This window comes from Rhipicephalus microplus, chromosome 7 (genome assembly GCF_043290135.1).
Source record: "Rhipicephalus microplus isolate Deutch F79 chromosome 7, USDA_Rmic, whole genome shotgun sequence".
Classification (NCBI taxonomy): Eukaryota; Metazoa; Arthropoda; class Arachnida; order Ixodida; family Ixodidae; genus Rhipicephalus; species Rhipicephalus microplus.
Window position 1 is genome coordinate 155186695 of NC_134706.1, and position 22899 is coordinate 155209593.

Below are 22899 nucleotides of genomic sequence, written 5' to 3' on the forward strand. Positions count from 1 at the left end.
GTATTTTTCCTACGAGGCTGAACTTGATCCCGGTGTCGTGATCATCGTTCTGGGTGAACAAAACCCGTGGTTAACGCTCGAACCTTCTTCTTAGTGAAGTAGTAGGTTTGAACCGAAGGTCGTTTTATTTGCGACGCAACCTGGTGGCCAAAGCTATTATTGTCAATTCTCTGTTTTGTTTTTATAGGATGCTTCTTAGCTAACATTGTTCCGTCTCAGCGGTATAGAGGGTGTGCCCTTGGACCGTGGCGAATACTCTTTGGGATAATTAACAGACGACTCCCTCGGAAACTTTATGGCTGTGCCATAATTTGTATTATATGCGGGATGATCGCATACCGTGTGAGCGTGGCGCCCAGTATCATCCGCGTCAGCTAGTATGGAGAAAAGGGTCTCAGGGTTTTGGGGTGCGAAAAAAATGTGACGCTCAATGAGTTATACGGAACAAAATAAAGAACGACGTAGAACATTTAGAGCACGGGGCAGCATGCAACGGTGCGCCTTCAGGAGAGGTCTAACGCGGAATTTATGCATATGGTAGGGCTTTTATACGTATGTGCACCTGTAGTCTGCCTACTTTTCGTAGGGTTGAAACGGCGCTGAAGTCCGGGAAATTGGATTAATATTGGCGCTATTTTACTCGTTTGTTGCTTGTTTCTTCTTTTTTTTATTTTACGACGCTGCTTTCCTCTAGACTTGGTTGCATATTCTGGTTTCCCTTGCATAGAGCTTTTTTCGTCAATTAGTTTTGTTGGAGATTGTATCTGGATTTACGTCTGCGAGTCTATACCCCTCTGGAAGAAAAAGTTTTGTCGCGAGGTGATTTCTTCAAGCATTTCTTCTGCGTGTCTGTGTATGTACTACCTCTCAGTCCTTAGTGATTATGAATTATTATCATACTAGCAATCAGGAACCATATTGACTGCACGTGATCGCTGGCGTGCTATGACCGAACCAAACGGCAGCCGCCTCTATAAACACACATATATCGTCATTAGTGACTACTATAAAATGTTCTCCGGGAGACGCACTGCACACGCTGAGTCTGTAAAGTGGAACTTATTCACCGGCGATTTTACCGCTACCCATAACTGTCACGACATGTCTTACAGTAAATTGCATCGGGAGCTCACGAATTTATGCAGTCCTATTCTGATGAGAGAAGGGTTCTAGTTGGCAAGCTATACTTTAATTAGCGTTCTATAAACGCTTTCACATGCGCGAGCACGTGAAGTGAAAACACTGTTTCGTTTCGATACTTTTCACAAACAGGCAAAGACGCAATGTTAACTCAACCTAAACAAAAAATTTGTGTATGCATCATATATAATATTGCCCTCTGGGAGATTGGGGCTAATTGGTGTATGATTAATGCAGGAATGGCTATTTCAATTACATAAGCTATATAAGTGATGGTACAACTGTAGTGTCATCACTGCAGGCTACTCACCACCTCCACCAAATCTGACGGTTTTTAATCTGAGCGAAAGGGGAATCAATTTCAGCAATGGGAACCTAGAATTGCATCCTCGTCTTCCTCGTATGAGAAGTGGCATGGCCACAGATCCACTTGTGCACCTTTCGCCATTGCAATGGTGTTAGCAGGTTGTGTCATACACTTCACTGATTATAAGTGGGCGTGTGTCGTCACTGAACATTGAAACTTGTGTCTGAGCAATGATAGAAAATTTCACCCGACGTCCGGCCCCTGCGCATTGCTTTGTAGTGTCAGACAACGTCTCTTCTTTGCAACTGTGTTGCTCTTACCGTGCCATATTGCCGTAATGTAATATTGCACATATCCATGTGCTGCTCCATGTACCACTGGAGAAAATGATAACCTCAGCATTTCTTATTGCGGACTCGGGCAGTGGATCCTATAAAAATCTAATGAGGTTCTTTTTGATGTTGCAGTATGATGTACTTGATTGGAAACGGAGCCAAACGACATCCGACCGTGTCATCTCCCGTATATGCTGATGCCAATAAGGCATTATTTTAATCACTTATTTTCGACAGCGAAGCGCTGTGTTTCTTCTCGCTATGGCTAAATCTCTTCTCATTTTTTGTTGTTTATTTTCTGCGGTCCCAAGAACATTGCCGGTGCCTACCCGAAATAATTACTGCCCCGCCTTGAAACGTTATTAGAGGAGCCTACAAAAACAACTGATCGCAGCGCCTTCTATCGGATGCTCCAACAATAGAATAACCAAAGCGTTGTATTCACATCACCAGAAACAAGATTGAAAGAACCATATTTACATGCACCCTGAAGCATGAGAGGGCGGATGTGCCGCGAAAAAATATAGGGCAATCATGGGGGACCTAAGGAGGTATTGCTCAAATAAGTGATAAAAAGAGAGGCTGAATAAAACTCACATCATCCATGTTGAAGTTCGGCTTAAATTGGCTGTGATCTAGAGTTTGCAGCTACCGCATGAGCTACATCAACAGAGGGTTCACCGACTGTGGTGGCGCTCGCAACAGATGCTACAGTTTGGTTACAAGCGATAGGTGTAGCGAAACACAGGCGAACTTTTCCTAGCTGTCTTGCTACACTCGTCGTTCCTGACGGCCACAAGAAAGTGGTGCCGTGCGTCTCAGAACATGTGCATGCATGAAATCACGCATCACGTGGAGGGGTCATACTTCGTTGCGTTCTGTACACACTTGCTCGATACTACAAAAGGTGGGAAGGAGAAATGGTTTTATCTTCCTGCCTCACCTATCTGTTTTTTTATAGAGTATGCGTGAAAAGAGGAAGACGCCCGAAAGTAGCAGCTATTGGGCGTCTGTGGACGAAGTTTATTTCGAGCGGAATAACATGTGGAGTGAAGCAGACGGCGCCACGGTGACTGTTATTTCGCTATTTCCCATTGCTTTTCTTCCGTTAATTTGGGCAATTTCACTAATCTGCTTAGAGGCCTTGCCACAGATCACATGCAAATGGCCTCCGTACACCTCTCTCTTTTTTACGTCGGTGAATCCACGTCTCGAATTGTTTTAGCTACCTTTTTCCAGGCTCACCACCAGACATCAAAAAGTGGGGGATCATAATTGGCGCCACATCCGGGAGCTTTTCGCACCCTGGCGGTCATTTTCTGTTCCTCGCCACTCGTTGGGTGCAAGAGCCGTGATCCACCTTCTACCCCTAGCATTGTCACGGTCGTACGTAGAAATTGTTTTTACATTTTTCACGGCCAAAAGTCCTTGTATGCATTACTTATGCTTGCTCGGGGCCATGTTTAGTCTACAGTTTACCGGGCCACCCAGACGACACCGACGCGCAAAGTAACATTCGGGATAAGGCTTGCGTCCGGTAGCAGGCCTGTCTGTTATTAAAAATAAACCTTTCCGGTAGTATTTCTCGAATTATCTTGACAGATAGGCTTATACGGATGCATCAAAGGAAGGGATGCAAGAATGCAACACTTGTCACAGATAAGCGATTAGTAGCATGGCATGTCTCATGGTCCTGTTAAGCGTCAGCAAGAGATTGAAGATTTCTCGATGACTTTGGCTCACGCACTTTAAAAGCATGTAACAAAGTATCTGTTAGAATAGGCACTGTGATAAATTTTCTTAAGCGTCACTTTAAGGAAGCTTCAGTAAGGTTGTGTATTATTCAGACGGTGTCTTCACGGACGTGATCAACACTGCGATGTTTTAGTACTGCCAGGCGAGAAAGGTTAGATGCTCAGCTTGTTCACAATATTTTTATGTCCAAAGTTGAAGCGAGAGCTGAAAATGGAGCTATAAAATTCAGCATTACAAACCGAATAATCACGAATTCTGTTTCATGAATTTCTTTTCTATTCATTTTGCATTTCGGCGTTCGTTTTGAAGTTAACAGTGGTAGTTTTGAAAAAGAGAAAAAAATATTTGGCTAGAACTCTCACAAACACCTAATGAATACACGACTAACTCAAATTGCTTTAAATATTCATATTTCTTGCAAACCATAACAGAATGGAACCAAATGAGCCCTACTATTACAGACACCTCATGTTTACATGTTTTCTTGGAAATGGTAGAAGCAACTGTACATGCTGTGCAGTTTCTGTGAACCTAATTATTGTTTTTTTTGCTGTCTTTCTGTCTCCCTATGACTTGTAATATGTATGCCCTCCCAACAATGGTCACCTTGCGAGATTGGCAGTATTGGTAAATAAACATAGCACGTGAGGCACATTTGGGCGTCTTGTCCCCCTGCAATCTTCCCTTCTAAAAAAACAGCAAAGGATCAACAACTTATGGTTCTCTGTCATGATAAACAAGCAAATGAATATACTCTGCCACAGAAAATGGTCCCGAAGTGAAAGCCTTAAGACAGTGCTCTTACTCTCAAGAAGATTCATATACTGGTCAGCTCGAAGGCGCAGAAATGAAATGCTAATATGAAATGTCTGTCTGTCTGTCTGTCTGTCTGTCTGTCTATCTATATATCTATCTATCTATTTATTTATCTATCTATCTATCTATCTATCTATCTATCTATCTATCTATCTATCTTTTTGTTTAGAAAATGCGGAATCGTTTTCATTGCATGTGAAATTGTTGAGAGCTTTCGGAAGTGGAGCTCACAGCGAAGGGCCTTGGTTTGGAAAGATTGTCTAAGAAAGCAGGAACGATGCAAGTAGGAATGTGAAATAAGAAGATGCGCTCATTGTACGGGCATTATGATGAGAGACAGCGGCTCTGTGCTGTCCTCACGACGCTTTGAGATAAAGTGCTTTTGTCCACAGACGCAGCACGCCTCACCGTCCCCGTTCGTGCAGCAAATGTGCCAAGATTTGAAGCAAACAAAGCCAGAAAAGCAACTCGAAGCTGAGGGTCCACCACATAGACACAACGACGAAGCCAACTACCCGCCATTTTGCGTCCCGTGAAGGCGTTCGAGAAGGCGTTGTCGCTGAGAAGTACGTATACGCAAATACGTGGGCAGTATGGTCTGTTCCAGTTTTTCTCGTATTTGAGCGGTCGACAGTAGAGTCAGTATCCGATGCGCAGCACAAAAACCACCGCAGCCAAGAAACAAAAAGGCGCTGCAGTCATTTCAACAGCCTCTACATATACTTGTGGCATCTATCTGGCACGTGCTCAAATTGCCATCTGCGGGAGTCAAAAAGCGATCTGAGCGTGCTCGTATTATTTGCTGATTAAGTAGACAAACGAAAGTCAAGCATCAAAATAATTGCTACAAGAGCGTGCCGCAAAAGGTGCTTTTATAAGGTTCTTGAATGATCCTTCAGCGTAGCGTAAAAAAACGACAGCTAGAAAAACGATCGAAGTTTTGGCCACTCCCACATCCTCAAAAGAACTTCCTACGGGCAGTCAACGTCTTTGTTTCTCCTATTCTGTCGATGATGGAGTTGCGAGCACTTTAGGAGGTGCAGTTTTTCCACCAGCGTTTGACTTTCTTTTATCGGCTTTACCTTCTGAAGACAGGTGGCGCTGCGAGAGAGCCATCTCGCTCTGTTGTCTATACTTTGCCACAACGCTCGACCGCATTGCCTGCCTCATTGCTGCCTACGAATACACAACTAGAGGATGTTTAAGCGTATTTCTACAGTAAGTTATAAAATGAGACATGTCTGTTTTCGCGTATAACTTAAAGCATCTGCGATGGCCCACACTTGTGTGATATAAGTCATAAGCTAAGCGCAATGGCACATGTAGCTGTCGCTGTAAACCTACATGCAAATAAACGCATACGACGTACAAGAAACTAAGAATTATGTAATGTACCCTAGCCACAAAATAACTATTTTAAGTCTATTTCTCAAGCCCTTCCGCATTTACATCCAGAACATATTGACCCGTTTTGTCAGTCAGTGATGACACCACATTTTTTTTATCGAAAGTGGTCAATTGAAATACATTTTATAAATTTATATTCTTGTTTAACTGTGAACAGCATAGTATTCAATTAGGGCAGCGTGGGATAGAATACGCCAATAATAGGAAACAGTAAATATTTATTTCTAGTTCAATTCTCTCAATAAATATCAATGCATAAACTTTCTTTTTAGCATGACGCATGTGCTACATAAATATTGCCATGTTTTCACTATTCAAATTGTTTCGTTCAAGTTAAAATTGCTGTATAGATGTCTTTTTTTGCTCAAACTTGTGGGGCAAAAGAAGACCAAGCGTGGCGCAAAACGAGACTGCGTGAAAAAAATCATGCTTTCAGTTTTTGCTGCAGAAAGAATTAAAGTTCACTCTGTGGGCCCTTACACAGTTTTAAGGAGCCCAGTCTCTGGACTCCATGTATTAAATTTAGACAGAACCCGGTGTTGCGTTGTCACAAAACTGCTTGCAGATCAAACACCACCAGTCTTTCTTTGTGCCAATGTTGTTGTTTGTTGAACGCATGCACCTCATTTAAGTATTCAACAATTGGGGACTCTAAATGTTGTAGTTTCTTCACCTCTTTTTGACGTTTTAAAGCAGAACTTCTCATGTGTTTCTGAGAATTCAATTTGCTTGATTCAGATTTTGTAGCAATTGTTCTTTTTTCAGTTAGTGTATTGGAGAAATTCGTTAAATCTTGATCTAAAGCCGTATTTTTTAACGACCTGACTTGAAGATGTCACCATTTTTATGCCCCTTTTCAGAGCGTTCTTGGGAACACAAAAAAACCTCGGTGCAATCCGAATGATTGGAGTCATGTTCTGAACGATGATCAATGTTTTTTCAGGTCAGTTTCCCTCCATGAGGCTCTATATTATATCCTCTCGTACGCCCAAACCCTCTTGTTCAATGAAATACGATATATAGTAGATGTAAAGCAATGCTTAAAATAATCAGACAGTCTAGAACTCCTTTTTTCGCGTTTTAACCTTCTCACAAGCCAAAAATTAAAAAAAAATCATCTTTGTCCTCGAGCAGCAAATGACCAAAAAATTTGGTGTTATTTAGCCCGAAGTCTAAAGTAAGAAAACAAATATTGACGTTGCTGTACTGACGCAAAAGGAGTTCCGTGCATGGATCTCAAAATGTTGGCGAGCAGAATTTTAAACCTTTTTGGACGGGTCGCTAACACACTGACAGTAGCGGCGTAATTTTTCCCGCTCAAACACTGCCAGCAATCATCAACTTTTACACATAAAAAGGTTAGACAAGGACGAGCACTCATTGCTTGAAAAGGGAAACAAAGTAAAGTAGTTTTTCTTCAGCTGCAGAGGCCGGGAAATTTAAAATTTCGCTTTCTGCTCCGTGTCGAATTTTCGCCACCCTCTCCTATACTATCTTCTGTAATGCTAGTGTGGTATAAAGTTTTGATTTTTACTTTGTTTTTACGTTATTCTTATAGCTTCGCTTTATAATTGGGTTAGAGAAGATTTTGTGATCTTGTTTTCTGTGATGCAATGTCTCCTTCAATGAATTCTGAAAAGAATATCGTACACTACACGCTATGCACAATATATTCATCACGTATCCACCTTCCTGCTGCCCCATGCTAACAAAAAAGGCACCAGGGGCCACTGTGAAGCCGTAATTGTGGATTTTCGTCTCGCTTCCTCCTCTATCAAAGAAAAAGAAATGAAGGGTGACTCATTTATTGCTTGATTGATTGAATATATCATTCAATTTATCGATATCACCGCCATGTACGTACGCCAATTAATGACGATGATGAGCCTAGTATTCATGAAAAGACACCGGCAATGAATAGGAACAGATAATGATGGATGATGAAGTACCGAGTTTACATTAAGATGACGCAGGGGCGCTGAGAGCTCACCGCCTTGTCGTACTATAAGTGTGTACATTGTGCGATTGATCCATCTTTGCAAACAAGGTGTGTTGGCGATATGCGAAAGTGTTGAGATGTGAAGAGCTGACATTGATGATAATAGCACAAGAGGTTTCACTGCTCAAAGACAACCTGTGGCCGAAAAGAGCCAAGCAACGTTGCTATTGCTACAAAGTAAGTGCTCACTAGCAATTCACTGTTCACCTGCGAAGCCACTGTGAGAAGCTGTTAAGAAAGAAATCTAGAGAAAAGGCACAACAGTTCAGTAGAGAAAATCTCCCCTTTGCTAACCTCTACTTTAAAAGGGTAAAGAAGGGTGTAAAGAAGATCAAAGAGAATAAGAGGTCTGTAGTCGTATAACATTCTTTACCGGGAAACACAAATGGTATGCTTTTGCACACCAGAAGGTAGACGACGATTTCGTACTGCGGCAAAAGTAAATCTGTAGGTATGCCCACATAAAGACTGCTCGGTCAGTTTAGAATTGCAAGTAAAGTACCTACACTTGTTAAAGACAGCAGGACCTTCTGCACATCTTGTGCAGTTTCTGTCTTGAATGCTTTAAACGATGGCTACAGAACAGAAACACTGAGTTTAATCTATCTTGCAAGCGTAACGGGTTTGGGACACTGGTATCTTCATATTGATGCCTATGACGGCATTGTATAGGCAGAGGAAGACGCAAAGAATTAGCAGAAATTAGCAAATAGAGGTTGAAACGAGAACACACCTTTAGGCCACAATCTTAGCTTAGAGAAGTACACAATCTTGATTTTCAGTTAAAAGACCACTACTGCTGTGACATCGACCGATGCCCGCTTCTTTTCATTTTGTTTTATTTGGTTTTCGCCCCCAAAGCCTGTCAGGAATGGTTAGTGCAAATGACGCCTGATTGTTCGAGAAGGTTCGCTATCCTTGTAGATAGTTCTGGTAAAATTGCGCGCAAGACGTGAACACTCGAGATTATTCCAGAGCTCGTGCGATGACCAGTAAAAAGGCTGCAATATTCGGTGGCACCTGTGTAAATTCCGACAAGCTTCGGCACTTGTCAGTTGATCGACGGCCGAAGCTCGGTTCACCGCTATCGGAGCCAGCGTCTTGCTGACTTAAATTATACATGGCCACAAGTTTGCTTCGATAAACAGTTTATCCTGAAAACCAGGTTTGCTCCCTTCGTCCACGCCATGACCCTGAGACAATACAAAGCCATTCCCAGAGTGAAGCAATAAAAGTACATGGGAATAGTCTTCAACAAATGAAATACCCATGTAAGCTTTGAGAAAATAAGGAGAAAATGCCAGCAAGCTCAAAATTATCAATAAATGAATCAATAGTTTGAAATCTTGAATGCATAATTGGGGGTGCGCGCAATATCAATACAATTCTTAATGTTAACTCTGATAACGTCTGCCAATAGAGTTCTGTGATCAAAATTGACACTCTGGTCAGAGTTTCATTGAGTGTTAGTGTTAGTGAAATAACGGTGGACTTATTGGAATAGGTGGCCCACGAAAGAACCACTGGACTGTCGTTGTAACACTATATATATATATATATATATATATATATATATATATATATATATATATATATATATATAATTGTACGAGAACACTGGCCAACTGATCGGATCAGAACCTCGTCTTTTTCTCTCGCTGCGAGTGCTCTTTGTCGTTCTCTTGGTGCTGCATATTCAATGCTGCGTTTGCCCCCTCCAGGGAGCAGCGTCCTGATGCTCTTCTACAAAAGCCGATGCAGTAGATGTATGGTGCAAATAAGTACGAAAAATAGGGCTTCATTCGCACAAGGTGCACAATTTCTGGCCTTTGCTGGCGAGTTGTCGAGAAGCTGTCAGAAACGACCACGTAATTAACGTCACTCAGTTGATGTAAAACTGTGTAGGGGCCAAAATCATCATCATCATCATAAGCCTGACTACGTCCACTGCAGGACAAAGGCCTCTCCCAGGTTCCGCCAGTTAACCCGGTCCTGTGCTTGCTGCTGCCAATTTATACCCGCAAACTTCTTAATCTCGTCTGCCCACCTAACCTTCTGTCTCCCCCTAACCCGCTTCCCTTCTCTGGGAATCCAGTTAGTTACCCTTAATGACCAGCGGTTATCCTGTCTACGCGCTACATGCCCGGCCCATGTCCATTTCCTCTTCTTTATTTCAACTATGATATCCTTAACCGCCGTTTGTCCCCTAATCCACTCTGCTCTCTTCTTGTCTCTTAAGGTTACACCTACCATTTTTCTTTCCATTGCTCGTTGCGTCGTCCTCAATTTAAGCTGAACCCTCTTTGTAAGTCTCCAGGTTTCTGCTCCGTAGCTAAGTACCGGCAAGATACAGCTGTTCTATACCTTCCTCTTGAGGGATAGTGGCAATCTACCTGTCATAATTTGAGAGTGCTTGCCGAATGTACTCCACCCCATTCTTATTCTTCTAGGTACTTCAATCTCGTGGTTAGGCTCTGCGGTTATTACCTGCCCTAAGTAGACATAGTCTTTTACAACTTCAAGTGCACTATTACCTATCTCGAAGCGCTGCTCCTTTCCGAGGTTGTTGTACATTACTTTCGTTTTCTGCAGATTAATTTTAAGACCCACCTTTCTGCTCTCCTTGTCTAACTCCGTAATCATGAGTTGCAATTCGTCCCCTGAGTTACTCAGCAATGCAATGTCATCGGCGAAGCGCAGGTTACTAAGGTATTCTCCATTAACTCTTATCCCTAACTGTTCGCATTCCAGGCTTCTGAAAACCTCCTGTAAGCAAGCGGTAAATAACATTGGGGAGATTGTGTCCCCCTGCCTTACACCCTTCTTGATTGGTATTCTGTTGCTTTCTTTATGAAGCACTATGGTAGCAGTTGATCCCCTGTACATTTCTTCCAGAATGTTTATATATACTTCATCTACGCCCTGATTCCGCAGTGTCTGCATGACGGCTGATATTTCTACTGAATCAAACGCCTTCTCGTAATCTATGAAGGCTATGTATAGTGGTTGGTTATACTCTGAGAATTTCTCTATTACCTGATTGATAGTATGAATGTGGTCAATTGTTGAGTAGCCTGTTCAAAATCCTGCTTGTTCCTTTGATTGATTGAATTCTATTGTTTTCTTTACTCTGTTAGCAATTACCTTTGTAAATAGCTTGTATACTACAGAGAGCAAGCTGATCGGCCTGTAATTCTTCAAGTCCTTGTCATCTCCTTTCTGATGTATTAAGATGATGTTAGCGTACTTCCAAGACTCTGTTACCCTTCTCGTCAGGAGACACCTCGTAAACAGGGTGGCTAGTTTTTCTAACACAATCTGTCCTCCATCTTTCAGCAGATCTGATGTTAACTGATCCTCACCAGCAGCTTTGCCTCTTTGCATGCTCTCCATAGCTTTTCTGACTTCTTCTATTATTACTGGAACGGTGTCATCTGGGTTACTGCTAGTTCTTATAGTATTAAGGTCGTGGTTGTCTCGGCTACTGTACAGATTTCTGTAAAACTCCTCCGCTATTTTAACTATCCTATCCATATTGGTAGTTATTTTGCCTTCTTTGTCCCTTAGCGCATACATCCGACTTTTGCCTATCCCAAGTTTCCTCTTCACTGCTTTGACGCTTCCTCCGTTTTTCAGAGCGTGTTCAATTCTCTCCATGTTATACCTTCTTACATCGCATACTTTACACCTATTAATCAACTTCGAAAGCTCTGCCAGTTCTATTTTGTCTGTTGTACTTGACACTTTCATGCTTTGACGCTTCTTAATTAGATTCTTCATTTCCTGGGAAAGCTTGCCAGTGTCCTGTCTAACTACCCTGCCTCCAACTTCCACTGCACACTCCGTAATGGTACTCGTTAGATTATCATTCATTTAACTACGCTAAGGTTGGTTTCCTCACTAAGAGCCGAGTACCTGTTCTGCAGCGACACTCTGAATTCCTGTACTTTCCCTCTCAGTGATAGCTCATTGATTGGCTTCTTGCGTATCAGTTTCTGTCGTTCCTTCTTCAAGTCTAGGCGAATTCGAGACCGTACCATTCTATGGTCACTGCATCGTACCTTGCCAACCACTTCCACATCCTGCACGATTCCTGGGTGTGCAGTCAGGGGCCAAAATACCTCTTCATCAATTTTTCAGACAGTCCAAGGCGGCGGATAGGACACCATACCCGGACTTTTTCACCGGGCCGATAGACGACATATCGCTGTCGCAGATTACAACGTTGGGCGTCGCAATGTTGCTGCTGGTTGATTTGGACGCGTGCAAGCTGCCTCACCTCTGCTCGTTCAGTAAAAGATGCAACGTCTATATCGATGTTTTTGCAGTCGTGGAGTAACATGGCGTCAAGCATCGTCGTCACTTCATGGCCATGGAGACTGAATGGCGCTCTTCGTGTAATTTCATGCTGCGCTGCATTATAGGCAAACGTGATGTACGGTAGAAAGTCGTCCCAGTTCTTGTGATCCATGTCAACGTACATACTCAACATGTCGGCAATAGTCTTGTTGAGGCGTTCTGTTAAGCCGTTGGTTTGTGGATGATAGGAAGTGGTTTTCCGATGGGATGTTCCACTGAGCGCAAGTACTGTCTTCAGGAGTGCGGCCGTGAAAGCGGTACCTCGGTCCGTTATTATAATTCTCGGAGAACCGTGCCTCAGGATGATTTTTTCTATGAAAAATCGTGCGGTTTCAACGGCGGTGCCACTTGACAAAGCCCTTGTTTCCGGGTAGCGCGTAAAATAATCAGTAGCGAATATTATCCACTTGTTGCCAGCGGGGAAGTCGGATATGGTCCGAGGAGATCCATTCCAATTTGGGCAAAGGTACCATAGACACTTGAATCGGTTGTAATAGTCCAGCTGGTTTTAACGGTGGTGACTTTGGTCGTTGGAAATTGAGGCACGTGCGCACGTAGTGGTTCACAATAGCTGGAAGTCTTAGCCAGTAGTATTTCTGTTGGATTCGGACCAATGTGCGTGTGTATTCGAGATGATCGGACGTTGGCTGATCGTGGCAAGCACTTGGTATCTTCTCACGGATTGACGTCGGAACGACAAGTAGGTGGGTGATTCCTCTGGGAGAAAAGTTCTTCTTATAGAGAGCACCACTACGTAAGCAGAATGACAGCAGGCTCCCTGCAAATCTTCTAGGAACGGTCGTTGTCTGGCCATTCAAAAATTCAATAAGGGAAAGCAACTCGCTGTCTTCTTTCTGCTTGCAGGAAATCGTAGTGGTGTCGACGACTCCTACAAATGCTATGTTGTCATCTTCTATGTTATCGTCACGCTTTATCGGTGACCTTGATAAGAAATCGGTGTCGGCGTGCTGCGTCCAGACTTATACACGACCCTAATATCAAACTCTTGAAGACTTAAGCTCTACCATGCGAGCTGACCAGACGGTTCTTTCAAGTTGGTCAGCCAGCAGAGGGAATGATGGTCGCTGATTACGTGAAAAAAACGACCATAGAGGTACGGACGAAACTTCATAAACGCCCATACGACAGGACAGCAAGACCCTCTTTTTTCGTTGTGAAGTAGTTAGACTCGGTGCGGGAAGGCGTCCTACTAGCATATGCGATCATACGCTCGGCTGGGTCTTGCCACTGGACGAGTACAGCGCCGAAACCCACGTTGCTGGCATCTGTGTGAACCATGATAGGAGCATCCTCATCAAAGTGAGCAAGCACAGGCGGAGTCTGCAGGCGTTGTCAGAGATCGTCAAATGCCGCTTGTTGATCGCCGCCCCATGTGAACGAAACGTCTTCTCTTGTGAGTCGTGTTAACGGCGAGGCTATGTGGGAGAAATAGGCAATAAACCTTCGGTAGTATGCACATAGGCCAAGGAAACGCCTGAATGCTTTCTTATCTGTTGGCACCGGAAATTTTCTGACGGCCGCAATCTTATCGAGATCAGGTCGACCACCTTCATGGCTCCCCACATGGCCTAAAACTGGAGCTCCTTGAAACTGAAATTACACTTCTCGGGTTTCAGTGTCAGGCCGGCAGACTTCATTGCCCTGAATACCGATAGCAGCCTGCTCAGGTGTTCCTCAAATATTTTTGAAAAAACAATGACGTCGTCCAGATAGACCAGACATGTCTGCCACTCAAGGTTTGACAGAACAATATCCATTAGTCTCTGAGAGGTTGTGAGGGCTGAGCACAATCCGAATGGCAAGACTTTATTTCATAAAGCCCGTCAGGCGTTACAAAAGCCGTTTTTTCTTTATCTCGCTCGTCGACCTCATTTTGCCAATACCCCCTTCTTAGGTCCATTGACGAGAATTAGCGTGCATATCTCAGCCTGTCGAGTGAATCATCGATGTGCGGTAATGGGTACACGTCTTTCTTTGTCATCTGGTTCAGCTTGCGATAGTCAACGAAAAACTCTCAAGCTTCCGTCTTTCTTTTTAACCAGCACTACCAGCGATACCCAAGGGCTTCTTGACGGCTGGATGACGTCATCATCGAGAATTTTGTTCACTTTCCTGGATTACTCCACGCTCTTTCGGTGCTACGCATGCAGTGTGGGTTCTGTCGTATTGGCCTTGCCGTCTCCTCCGTTATTATACGGTGCTTCGTCAGTGGCGCTTGACTGATTTGATTGATTTGTGGGGTTTAACGTCCCAAAAGCGCTTGACTGACCCTCGAGGTCGATGAAAAACAGTCTTTGAACTGGTGAAGATGATCTACTAGACGCTGTCTCTGCACTGGTGATAAATCCGCGCTTACGTCAATAGGTGGTGGGGCTGACGTGGCTTGCGGCTTGTCCTGTTGCACTACACAGCACTCACGGATTTTGGTGATCTCGTCGAAGTGCGCATCTGTAGTGCCTTGTGTAATGTGTCGTCGCTCGTTGGTAAAATACGCCAACAGAACCTCCGCTTCACCGCACACAACATCGACGTTACTTCTGGCAATTGCAACACCGCGAGAGAGTAGAAGCGTCAATACTTCTTCAGCGATTCCTTCTCCAGTATGCTGCGCGTTGCACGTGACCGAAGCAAGGCGGCACGATAATGGAGGTACGGTCACATCGTCAATGACTCGCAGGAATTTTAGTTGTAGCGCTGTGCTTTGATCCGCTGAAAAGGTCAGTACACCATCCGGTATATTGAGGATGGCACCATATTCACGCAAGAAATCCATCCCTAGAATTGCCTCTTTTCAACACTCGGAAAGAATAACAAAAATAGCGACGAAGGATGCATCCCCTATCTTCATTCTTGCGGTGCACTTTCCGGTAGGTGTGAGTAGCTGCCCTCCAGCTCCTCTAATCTGTGGTCCTGTCCATTCCATTCTAACCTTCCTGAGCTTGTCTGCCAGACTGTCACTCATTATTGAGAAGTGAGCGCCAGTGTCGACCTATGCCAAGACGTCATGTCTGTCAATCGTAATTGAACATCGGCAGTAAACACCACATCTTGCATCGATTTATTGAGAATGTGTCTCTCTTCGCTCGGCAGTATTGGGGGATTTCCAGCACTTCGACGATTCACAACCTTCCCCGCCTGAGGCCGCTTCTTTTAGTTTCCCCGGCGTGGAAAAGGAGATCTCCCTCTTGGCATGTCAGTGGTGCTCAGTCTAGATGATGGAGAATAACGCCCAGGAGAGGGTGAGCGCGACCGAAACCCAGGAGGAACATCCCGCGGGGTCATGACACTCGTGTCGACGTCAGGTATTTCGTTGAAATGGCGCCGAGGTATAGTGGAAGGAAACACTTGGTACCCTGCGGCACGATACGGTCAATACCGAACGATGTGGGCTGCTCCCGACTATGAAAGCACAGGGGCCTATGGTCAGGGGTGCGCCAGATGTCAGTTTTGCGAAGTGGTGGCCGCCTCGAGGTCAAAGTTTCACTGTAGTACCAAGGCGCTGTCGTAGAATGTTGCTGGTGGTACTGATGTGGTGTCGGCACGTTCGCTGGCTGTCCGCGCACTATGTCTGCGTAGCTTGCCCGGGGGGGGGGGGGGGGGGCTCATGCTTGGCTCAGGAAGCGAGAGCGCTTGCCTGATCTCCTGGCGCACCACTTCTGTTACTGAGGCAATTCCGCAGTCATTCGGTTTGATGACGAGCTTCTTGACCTCTTCTTGTACGATTTCTCGTATCAGTTGGCGCAAAGAACCTCTGTCGGTTGTCGTTGCTGTGGTCGTGGCTGCCACGCTGATCGGCGCACTGTGGGTTGGGCGGTCATACGGCCGGTAGCGTATGTGCAGTGCGCTTTCAATGACCGCCGCCTCCTTGAAGAATTCATCCACACTTGTAGGCGGATTTCGTACGAGACCAGTGAACAGATGCTCCTTAACGCACCACATGAGGTGGCTAACCCTTTTGGCTTCGGGCATATTGGTATCTGCTCGATGAAACAGCCGCGCCATGTCCTCAACAAACATCGTAAAGGATTCATCTGGTTTCTGAATCCGTGACTCGAGGAGACGCTGTGCGATTTCTCGTCTTTCGGTGCTCGCGAACGTATCGAGAAACTTATGCCGGTACTCGTCCCGAGACGACCACACGCGATTCGTAAACCATGTTCGGGCTCCATCTTGAAGCGGAAAATACACATAGCCCTTCTGTGTGGTGTTCTGCTCGTTAACATTCGCTGTGTGCTCGAATTCCTCAAGCCAGACATGTGCGTCCTCATATGTGTTTCCGTGAAAGCCGACCGGAAGAGGAGGGTTCAAAACAGTCACCTGTGTCGATGCGTGGAGGTCTTTCTGGACTAAATGCGGAGCTGTTGTCAGGCGTGCCGAACATGTACCCAGCGCCTCCACCAGTGTCACAATGCAGAAACATCAGCAGGTGAATACCGGACAACTAGCTTTATTTGTACCAGAACACTGGCCAACTGATCAGATCAGAACCTCGCGCTGCGCGTGCTCTTTGTCGTTCTCTTGGTGCTGCATATTCAATGCGGCAATATATATATATATATATATATATATATATATATATATATATTTATTTATTTATATATATATATATATATATATATATATACCAAAAAGAAAAGGGATGCTGGGTCCTGGTAAGATTATCTGTAGTGAAGAAGACGCACGTGCGAAGGGAGTTTATTGACGTCTCGGCCGCCGGTCCCGCCTTCATCAGAATACAGTTTATGGCACGAGTGCTGTTTATATACATGTGCATATCAGTATGATGAAAATACGAAAACTGGCATGAAAGGCGATATATGGGCATATATAAGTGCAAGCCGAAAAATTTGAAGGGCACCTGATACACGAGTAAAAAGATAACGTTTCCATTCGCGAGCACGTTGTTTACAAATAAAAAATAAAACGCATAAAAGACAAAGAACATAACCTAAAGACTAGTCCGATCGGTAATATCAAGGGGAAAAACAAGAAAAAACTAATAAAATAATATTTAAAAACACAAAAAGCTATATAAAAGACGTTACAAAGCTGCTACGTGATCAACCGATACAGACAATGTAGTGCGACTTGCTGAGCAAGGTAGAAAAGAGAACGACAGGGTGATACAGGTTACGCAGATAGGCAACTAAGTTTTCCTACGCTTTCATTTAGCCAGATGCGACGGCATCGAACTTATAGATGAGGAATGATTCACGGGCTTCTGTATCATAATTTGTGCGGAAAGCAGATTCGAGTAATGTCACCTGTAGATTTTTAAAAGACTGGTCAGGGAGGTGCACTGGTCTTGAAATGAGCAAGTGGGGCAAGGCGTCAGCATGAAATTTATGATTATTAAAACGCAGTCTAAAAGGCTCTTCTGTTTGACCAATGTACTGTATTTCACATAGCGCACATTCTATCATATATATCACGTTCTTAGGATCGCAGTAAGGAATGCCTTTGATTTTTAAAGAGTTGGAACCAGTTCTGGCGACTTGTTGGCATGTGCACATGTACGGGCATACTTTGCATCGTGGTTTACGGGAAGGATGGCACCCGATCGTGTCAGGACTGTCTGCTTTCGGCGATGATGACGATGAGAGTATGTCTCGAATATTTTTAGCTTTGCGATACACTGCTTTAGGTAATTCGGTGAAAATGGTTCTCAAGCGTTCACTTTGCATAAGAATATTGTGGTGCTTTCTCAGCACATTCGAAACACGCGGAACTGACGGAGAATGGGTGAAGACTAAGTTTGTCTGTGGTGAGGGAGTCGAATTTTTAGCAGCGCACAACAGCGTTCTACGATTATGCATGCCGGCACGTTTTATTGCGTCATCAATTAATTGTGGCGGATATTTTCATTGGACTAGAGCATCCTTTAGTGTTCTGCATTTTTTGAAACTCTGATTGCTCTGAGCAGATTCTTTTAAAGCGTAAGGCCTGACTGTAAGGAATGCTAGTTGTGCAATGTTTCACGTAGCTACTGTCAAAGTGCAAATACTGTTGTCGGTCTGTAGGCTTCCTGTATAGAGCAGTGGATAGCTTATCATTTACAACCGAAATGCTTACAACAAGAAAACTAAGCGTTGATGTGCAATAGGTGTGAGAAATTGATATTGATGGATGGGCATCATTAATGTCATATGAAGGAAAGCAACTCCTGTTCACCATGCGGCCAAATAAGGAAAATGTCATCGATGTAACGTTTATAATAAAAAGTTTTCAGCGCGCGGTTTCGCAAAAATTCACTTTCAAGCTAGCCCATGAATATATTGGCGTAATTGGGTCTGATACGCGTACCCATTGACGTGCCGCTAACTTGGACATAGTGTTGCCCTTCAAATTGGAAGTTATTTAGCTCTAAAATGAGCCTGCGCAATACTGCTAATGCATTTCTGTCGATAAATTTACCCGGTGATGCTGCTTCATAGGACCTGGCGACTGCCGCTATTCCGTCTAAATGCGGAATATTGGTGTATGAAGACGCTACGTCAAGCGCGACCAAAAAATAACCTTGAGGAATAATCAGATCAATTATACCAGCAACAAAGTCGGTAGTGTCCCTTACGTAAGACGGAAGTGATGCTGGGATACTACTGATCAGAGAATCGACATAGCTGGACAATTTTTTTGTGACGGTACCTATACCTGAAATATTGGGACGGTCGGGGTTTTTTATCTTGTGTATTTTAGGCGAAAGCTAAAAACGACGGGGAACAGGACTTCGGGGAATAAAAGAATGAATCGCATTGTCAGACACCTTCTTGTTTTCCAAAAGCTCTAGCCAAGTGCTCTGGACAAGAGATTTAAATTGTTCAGTGAGGTTGTGATCCAGACGCTTGTCAAAACTCGTGTCTGTGAGCTGTCTTTGGGCCTCTGCTTCGTAATCAGACTTGTTCATTACGGCAACAGCCTCACCTTTGTCCGCAGGCTTGATGACGATGTCATTGCGAGAGGACAAGACATTTAGTGCTTTCATTTCACTGGTGCACAGGTTACGGCGAAATGGCGTTTGCTTTCGATACGACTGTAGTACGTCTCATTGTACAGCTTTTATATACGTATCTAAGCATCTGTCTCGTTGTGAAGGAGATACCCAACGTGTTTCAGAAGGTAATGCGGTTGTGGAACCATGTGCATTTTGCCAGTCATGAAAAAACTCGTGCTAGCGTAAGTTGCAGGCAAAATTATCCAAGTCTTTCAGTAATTGAAATTCACTGTGTCCGCCTGTGGCAGGACAGAAATTGAGACCGAGGCACAGAACAATACGCTTTTCAGTAGTTAATACAATGTCCGAAATATTTACTATATTGTTCTCTTCCTTGACAATATGTTTGTAAATGGAAGGTGACAAAGAAGTATCGGGGTAAGCTTGTACTGGATTCATTTGCAAAGGCACGTAATTGCATACATTGTTTTGTCTAGGGCCCCAAACACCGTCAGGCGAGAATTTCTTGACTTTCAATGCGTAGATTTCACGATGCTTTTTAGATGCGAATGCCTCTAGTGCAGCGGATTCATTAGACGACAGGCTTAAATTTGCTGAAATTTGATTTTGTTGGTGCAAGATTTTCCTTGCTTGAAGAACGATAATGATCAAGGGTAACTCGGGTGAGTTGTAGTGAAGCACTTCTTAATATGTTGTCCCACCTATCTATATTTTGCTGAGACATGTTAGATAGGGCTGATTTCACAATGATACGTAGACCCTTAGGTGCAACAGACGCGGTTAAGTAGGTGTTCAAAGTATCTACATGTAGGTCGTTGTGAACACGTTTTTCGACAACCTTCCTTAACCTTAAAAGTTCCTTTGAACAAAGGCAAGAAGTGTTTTTATCGGGTGACAAAGTCTTTAGTCAATCGGCAGGTCTCTGTCGCACGGCTTGGGTATGGCTGCGAAGCTCGTAGCGGTGACCACTGGCTGAGGAACCTGTAGGGTCCTTAGCTGAACGCGAAGGTCCAATTGACGAATCTCTTGTAGCGGAGTATGTCAGGCAACTTTTCGAAGCAACCTTGTTGTGATAGTCCTGCGTCACTCGCTCGTGGGGTGATGGTGGCTTCTGAGGGGAAGCACAACTTCTAGTTTGGCCAGTCGCCAGTGCTGCGTCAGGCAACTCGCGCACAACGGTAGGCCTTCTTGCGTGATGCTGAGGTGGATCGTTGGGCACACGGTCCAACCAGGAGTGGGAAAATGCGCTGGATGGCTTGTAACAAGCGTGCCGAATATGGCTCGCCATGAGCGAGACCCCTTCAAGTTAGGATGCAAGCCATCAGCGGCCAGTACGCGGTGCGAACCGAACCACCGAAAGCAGTGTATCGCAAAGCTAAAAATATTCGAGACATACTCTCATCGTCATCATCGTCGAAAGCAGACAGTCCTGACACGATCGGGTGCCATCCTCACCGAAAGCTGCGATGCAAAGTATGCCCGTAAATGCGCACGTGCCAACAAGTCAACAGTACTGGTTCCAACTTCTCCTTAAATATCAAAGGCAATCTTGATTGCAATTCTAAGAACTTGATATACATAATAAAATGTGCGCTATGTGAAATACAGTACATTGGTCAAACAGAAAGGCCCTTTAGACTGCGTTTTAACAACCATAAATCTCATGCTATTACCTTGCCCCACTTGCCCATTTCAAGACACGTGCACCACCCTAATCAGTCTTTTGAAAATCTACAGGTGACATTACTCAAATCTGGTTTCCGCACAAATTATGATAGAAAAGCCCGTGAATCATTCCTCATCTATAAGTTCGACGCCGATGCATCTGTTTTAAATGAAAACGTAGGAAAACTTAGTTGCCTATCTGCGTAACCTGTATCACCCTGTGTTCTGTTCTCTACCTTGCTCAGCAACTCGCACTACATTGTCTGTATCGGTTGATCACGTAGCAGCTTTGTAACATCTTTTATATAGCTTTTTGTAATTTTTTATTATTATTTCATTAGTTTTTTCTTGTTTTTCCCCTTGCTATTACCGGTCAGACTACTCTTCATGTTATGTGCTTTATCTTTTATGCGTTTTATCTTTTATTTGTAAACAACATGCTCGCGCATGGAAACGTTATCTTTTTACTCGTGTATCAGGTGCCCTTCAACTTTTTCGACTTGCACTTATATATGCCAAAATATCGCCTTTCATGCCGGTTTTCATATTTTTATTTTATTGATATGCACATTTATATAAAACAGCACTCGTGCCATAAACTGTATTCTGATGAAGGCCGGACCCGTGGCCGAAACGTCAATAAAGTCACATCATACGTGCGTCTTTTTACTAAGGATATATATATATATATATATATATATATAAGATCTAACTGACAATACTGCCAAGGAATGTATAGTAGAAGTTATTAGACCCAATTGTCATGTAAATGTGAAGAAAGAAAAGTTGGTGAAAAGATAACATGCCGCTAATAACACACTCGATGTTCAACCACTGAGCTACCACGGCGGCCGTCCTCCCTGCCACTTTATTTGGTTTATATGTGAATTTAAATGCGGGAGTGTCGATCAGCGGCACCTTTAGCCATGACGGCAAGTGTGACACACTATTTATGAGCCTGTTTGGCGTCACGTACCATTTGAACGTATTACGAGCTGGCAGCTGACCAATAGTCACTTGTATACAACCTAATGGCACCAACATATGGCAGCAACCTACGACCAACCTGACTGACTCGGATATCTAATACAGAAACAATTTGGTTATCTATTAAGCGCGGGGAGCTCTACTGATAAACAGACTGCTTCTGCCATACTCTCCATCCTGCAAGTATCCCAACTATATGTTAGTAGAATATTAAATGACTTTGTGTCACTCAACACTATTGTTGTTACGCTCGCAAGCATGAATCTATATAAAGGAAAGAGGCAGATATTTTTAATGCTCAGTGATGCAATTAAGCGTCTATAAATGAGCAATATCAAGGTGTGCTTCCTAGATAGAATTTTGGATTACCTGCTAGAAAACAAGAGTTGAATGTAAATGGAGAAAATATAACAGATCCCACGAACTGTGAGAAACGATGATATGTGAAGCGCGAATGAGGAAGTTTGATATGTCACTTCAAAATCAGGGCAGCTTTACGAGGATTACGTAAATTATGAAGAACATGAATGGTATGCCATGATAATTATGTTAGGATGTGCCACTTATCTTCATCGTGTATTCACGTCACGTGATACCTACAAAATTCAGTATCACGTGACAAGATATGTGGAGCTAGCGAAACAGCCACGAGCATACTATTAGCGTATCATGTAGTCATGTTTTACATCACATGCATATATTTATTATCATGAGCATAGTAACGTTTTGTCATGTTTACATCACACACACATCAATATTATCATGTTTGGACGTTTTATTTACCTTCGCCATTCATACTCGTCACGTAATGCCAAATTAGGTATATGTGAAGCTAGCTAAACGGCCACGAGCACGCTATGAGCGTAGCATGAAGTCACGTTTTACAAGACATGAATGCCACGATTATCATGCTTAGACAAGTGATTTACCTTCGTCGTCCATTGCCGTCACGTGGCACCAAATATAGTATAATTGAAGCTAGCGAAACGGACGCGGGCTCATCACGACTCTGGATTGTAGTCATGTTTTTGTATGACACGCATGTTATGATTATTATGTTTGCACAGTCATGTATCTTCGTCATTAATTCACGTCTCATATTGTCAAATTTGGTATATGTGAAGCTAGCGAAATGACCGCGAGCGCACCATGAGCG

The 22899-nt window shown here is 43.7% G+C and overlaps 1 protein-coding gene across 7 annotated transcripts in view; it reads left to right on the forward strand.

The window, feature by feature from the left end:
• Window positions 1–22899, forward strand: part of LOC142767679 (uncharacterized) — a 203104-nt gene that overhangs the window by 85719 nt on the left and 94486 nt on the right. For 2 of the 7 annotated variants that reach the window (XR_012885096.1, XM_075869850.1), the window contains 2 exons: window positions 4746–4919; window positions 6621–6703. The exons of the other annotated variants lie outside the window; for them this stretch is intronic. The gene's annotated coding sequence lies outside the window, so the exon portion shown is untranslated. The remainder of the gene's footprint in view (window positions 1–4745; window positions 4920–6620; window positions 6704–22899) is intronic. 7 annotated transcript variants of the gene reach the window in all.